The sequence below is a fragment of the Limanda limanda genome, chromosome 14, assembly GCF_963576545.1.
Source record: "Limanda limanda chromosome 14, fLimLim1.1, whole genome shotgun sequence".
Taxonomy (NCBI): Eukaryota; Metazoa; Chordata; class Actinopteri; order Pleuronectiformes; family Pleuronectidae; genus Limanda; species Limanda limanda.
The window spans coordinates 16,665,256-16,671,255 of record NC_083649.1 but is presented as its reverse complement, the minus strand read 5'-3'; positions in this window follow the sequence as shown (position 1 = coordinate 16,671,255).

Sequence of the window (6,000 nt, the reverse complement as noted above, 5' to 3'; positions counted from 1 at the left end):
CCTGATTGACATGCTTGTCCTTATTTCCTTCCTAAATGAGGCCTTGTTGGTTTCTGGAGTTCTGCCTGCTCCTTACCTGTCACCCTTCGTATGATCTTCCTTCTATGAGCCTTATAGTGTATTTATAGAAAATCACTAGAAATTAGTTTTTACTATGTTGACCTGTGATGTGAAATAATCCCAATAGCAGGTCTTACTGAGTACAGGAAATATTCAGGTAGAGCACATACCACAGGCCCCTTTATGAAACCATAATCAAATTGTCCAGATTGGGATTTTTATTTTGATCTGCGCTAGACTTTACACATTCATAAATGTTCTCTAAACATTCCAGGTTATTTTTCCAAGATCATTGCATTATTCTCTGAGAATTGCGATGTTGAAAAGGGGTGAAAATGTATAATCTGGAGGTACCTCCTCATCTGGATCAGCAACAAAAATTGAATGAGTTCTTCCTTGACCCAAACCACATCCTTCCACTAAGTTCCATGGTAATCTGTTCTCTGTTTTTGCATCATACTGCAATGTTGAGGGCAATCAGATAAAAAAGATCCAATTCATGTTGAAAATAAACTATCAATATTCCCATTCATTGTTGTGTGATATTATAAATATGTGTGTGCGTTCACTCTTCTTCCATCACTGACTGTTTGACTATGATTTTCTTTTCTAAATTGTAACAGACGGAGCCGTCATCACACACAATTAATCCCACCATGATGCCTGTCAGTGACAATATATCCTGCCAGAGTGGTGGTGGTTGTTTCCAGAGCCGTCGGGTCACCTCTCCTGCCTGACTGCTCTATATAGCGTGTGGCCAATTTATGCCTCTCCGTTTTTTCTATTACGGAAAGATAAGACCGCCCTCTCCGAATGCTTCGCACAGTCATTGGGTTTAAAGGTTTCCTGCTGTGCTCTTCATGCTCATAACTGACTCATGGAAAATGCAAAAAACCCTCTATAGCATCTGCATTGAGTGGAAGATGAGTGTTTGGTAAAGGCACCACTGACCTGAATTGGATTATTCCTGCCGCGCTTGTATAAATAAGGTGGACCTTTGTTCACAGGTTTCGCCCACAGGGGGGGCGGCGGCCTGAACAGGCGGCACCGTGAGCCGGGGTCCGGGCTAATTTATCCGTGAGGCCACGGCACAAAGCCAGGCAATTAGGTGGTTTGGGTCATTGGAGATAATGTAAGCTTTTCTAATGCAAAAGACAGCATGCACATGAGCCCCCAGCATCAGAGAGGCAATGCATCGATGTATCTCTCAGAGGGAGGCCAAGATGGAGATAGATTCATGATGAGGTTAACCTGGCAGCAGCCTGCTCATCAGGGGAGTCGTATAATGTTCGAGCAGGAAATGGCGAAAATCCGGTCGGTTGTGTGGGTGCAAACAACACTTGTTACCTGGGACTCAGGGCTGGATCATGGCTCAGGGCAACTGAATCATGGCAGAATCAAATCAAATGCTTTTTTCTTTTTACGTGGGAAGCCAGGGAGAAGATGGTTGATAAAATGGTAGATAACATTTTTGTTTGTTTGTTTTCCTCTTAAAGGGATAATCAATAATTTCAGTTAAAAACAACTAGGTAAATTTTTGTTAATGATATCTGTCGGTGTTCGACATTTGATGCAGCTTGATTGGACTGTTGGGCCTTGTTGGACATATGCTACTACTTAATGCTATTCTAGTTTCATACTGTTTATAACTGATGATGGATTAGTTACTCAAACTAAAATACAATATGGATGTGAATTATTAACTTTGTATAATATAAACAACCTCTTTTGGAACTGACATGTCATCAACATGTCAGGCCTTTGAGGTTTGGAATGCCTTATACACATTGTTTTGCAAACCTAAAAATATGATTCGATGAAAGTTTCATGGTAAAACATGATTTTGTTGTCTTGACTAAGACACGGTCAAGGTGGCCATGTTTTAAAATGGGTAAATAAGCCCACACATCTCAAATCATTGGTACTGGGAAGAGTTAACCCAGTATTGACTCAATTGTTATCAATTTTGACTCCGTTGTTATTGTGAAAAGTGGTCGAGCAGTGTACTACACTTCCCATAATGCAGAAAATCAAGGCCTTTCATTAGACTATGACAAGGGTCAAGGCAAATTCCAAGTGACTTGGATGTCAGTTTTTTCTTCTTCTTCACAATCTTCAACAATAACTAGTGTTTCAGTTCTGTAGCAGAGTATTTAAAAGTGGTACATGAGAGACGTCTTCTCTTGGCCCCTTTTTCCTCACGTTTTGCCCTTTGTGTGATCAATCAATGTTGTAAACTCTCTCAAATTTGACTCCACTACGACACAGACACCAGAACACTGTCTGATCAAATACACAAAGCATTTATCACAGCGTCGGTTCCTGCACTGGTGGAGCTGCTCATCCAGAGTCGATCCTGTGTTTCCCTTTTCATGCATGAGTTCCCTGCTACAACTTAAAAAGTTAATATAATGAAACCCACTTTTGACATTTGACCATCATGCATGTAGTTCTTGAAATTTACATGAAATCCTTCCTTTTTTCTATGAATGTGTGTGTGTGAGCAAATGAAAGCCAGTGAGTGTGACTGTGTCGTTTTGAAAACATCAAGTTTGTGCTGCTCAGTATCATGTGCTGCTCGGAGGCTCCAACACAGTTCTTCTTTCTTGATCTGGATTTCTGCTGGAAACATCTTGAGGGACTGAGACGTGCGTAATTATCACCGTTACATCGCATTTCTGTAACAGACTCTTCTCACAGCTCATAATTTGATTTATGTGCAGTGGTGGAAGAATCATTTCTTGAAATAAAAAGCTATACAAACACTGTAACTCATGAAATTACACATACATACATATAGTAAGTACTGAATACACAGATTGATCAGTAACGATGCACCATGACCTATTTGCAATGTAGAAAAAAGTGACGAAAGTATAAATTGTTCCTTTGTTAAACTGTGGCAGATTTATAAGGATGCATCAAATGTAAATAGTAAAGTAAATACAGGAACCTTTATGGACTGTGTTACTTCCCATCACTGACCAGCTGTGAACATTGTGTTCAGTTTAAATGTTCCAACGATTCATGACAGGATGCAAAATACAAGCCTCATGGAGCTAAATAGAACTTTGTCATTATTTATAGTATTGTATTGTTTGTTTTTCATGTTAAGTCAAAATAACATGTTGATCCTCATGCACAGTTGTGTAACTTGAATTTAATGATTGTGCAAAGCAAGTACGCCCCCTGCAGGACGAAGCCCGTAACCCCCAGCACAAGGTCACAGCGGTTCAGTGTTCAGCTGACGTTCAGTTTAACATGAAGATGTGTTTGGAAAGAAGGTTTGAGAACTTTCAAAACTTCAAATTCGAAAAACTAATTAGACTCCTGCTTCAATAGTAAGTGGGGCTGAATTCTATCCAATCATGCGCTGAAGGTGGAAACTCACTGGTCAAGTTTGACATTCAAGATATTCTTCCCATTCCTATTCCACTGTTTTTGACACTGTTAAACATGAACATATTTAAATATGTTTTACCTGCATAAAATTTAATTGCGATTTTCTAATAAATATTCACGTGTGTGTTTTTTTTCTGGACATGTCCATATGTTTTGACATTCATCATTTGCAACGGCTTCCATCTGGTGGCTGGCTGCAGAACAGGCCCAAACCCCGCCTCCATGTTAAATATTTCAATGTCTAAATACACTTCCAAAATAGTATTTCTAAAGGATGGTTTTAATTAGTTATTTAATGCTATAAAACGTGGTGAATCTTATTGATTGACAGCTGAGACTGACTCTCGATTGGTCGAGCATGTGTATCGGTGGGACCTCAATGCCCTGGCTCCATCCTCTCCTCCATATCTGGGATTTTTTGGGGTTCATTTCTGGCATTTCTGACAGTGGCAGGAAACAGAGATTTGTGGGCCATATAGTCAAAAGCTGCTTTCAGACATGCATTGAACTCCGAAGATCCTCTGCATTTTCTCTGGAGGAGGGGCCTAAATACGTCTCTTCCTGCCTCTCTCTCTCTCTCTCTCTCTCTCTCTCTCTCTCTCTCTCTCTCTCTCTCTCTCTCTCTCTCTCTCTCTCTCTCTCTCTCTCTCTCTTATATTTTTTTAATGTATGATCTTTCACAGTAACAACAGAAAACACAGGATTCTTTTTTTTTACTGTGCATAACCTTTATTTGTTACTATAGTTTTGCTACAGCATTTAATACTTATTTGGTAATGGAGTAAAATCAACAAATGAGCTGGAAAAAAACAACTAAGCAGCCTCGCTTCAGAGGATGATGGCAACATAAAGGAGAATCACAATGACGACACAATTCTAGTTCTAAATGTGACATAAAAATAGTATGAAGGTTGAATTATCTATTGAAGTACACATAAAAAGTTCAAATGGAAGCAGCTTTTTTTTAAAAAGGCGACAATACTGTTTTATACTACACACTGTGATACTGTGAACATTAACACATGCGTACTTGCACAAGGGGAGAGTATTAGGGAGCCTAATTTTAAAACAACAGTGAATATTTGCTGTGTGAAACATGAAACCTCCATCTCTTCTCGTCATTTACTATCAATGCATCAATGCACTGTCCATTATTTATTACTTGAAGTGATGCTGAGTGAGCTGTGATTCTCTCTGAGTGTGAGGCTGCTGAGCTGAAACCTCTACCACATCAAACAGGGAAAACAGATACATCTACATTTCTTTTTCTTCTATGGGGCAGAATAGTATTGTAATAGAAATTCTCCTTTCTAAGCTTTATGTAAATCCTTTCTTTATTATTTGTCTTAAACCTTAAATTGTCTTGTCATCTACCACGGTGTTGTCTTTGCCATCATGAAATTACCACCACAGCATCAAAGCACTGAATGAATGATCAATGATTATTGATTATTGCTGTCCAAAGGGGAAACTGGTTTTATTTGAGCTGCTTTTTTATAACCAGATACCTTCTTCATTATCTTTTAAAGGTACTGAGGTTGTTAGATATGCTAGCAGGAAACGGCAGTGTTTGAGCAGTTATCATTCAGAAGCCATGACATCCATCTGATTACCTGTCTGTTACATACTGTATTGTTAGTATAGGCGAGCAAAGTGTTAACACGTACAATAAAACAATGCAAATTACATAATGTCACAAAAAGCTGCAATGTTTTCACTCTTAAGTGAATAATTTGATCGATAGATCCAATCAAAGGGCTCTCCACTTTTTCCACATACAGCTGTATGTTACAGCAGCACCATATATATGTTGAGGGAATATCTTCACATTATACTTCTTTATATATTCATATTTGTGTTCAGGACAACAATAAAGTGCAATATAAATCTATAAGAAGCATAATTTTCTTTTCTTTTTTTAAATCTAAAAGCGAAATGATTATTACAGATATAGGTTACAATGTATCTTATTTATAAGGAAGACCTGATCGAGACAGCACTTCTAAAGACGGTAATCTGCTTTTTTAAACAGCCGTTAGAACAGAAAATGAACAGTGTTCACTGCTGCATTTGTTGACTCTGCCTTTAATTTTATATCTCCATGATTCCTCTGTCCCCTTTAAAAGCGTTGTGAAACAATAGTGTTCAAGGTACTGTGGTGATAATGATGTATATTACATAAACTCTTTCTCACCACAAAGATACATTTCTAAACAGAAGTCAAGGTTTGATTTGATTCAGTCGTATGTATTTAGTAGCACTTTCATGACTTCGATTGTTTTGCCTAAAATTCAAATAACAGAAAACAAAAATCCTTCCACATTGTTTCAATCGCTGACTGTCAGACCAGTGTGAGTCCAACATGTAAAAATGTCCACTGAGTTGTTACCCTGTGAGAGTTCATGGACTCAGAAGACCCACAGCGACAGGAAGTGACATCACCAGGGACAAAAGCCACGGCGCAGTTTGGGACATAACACTGATGGCGGAGCAGATCGGCAGGAGCCCTGCAAAAGAGCAGAACGTGAGTTTAAATGT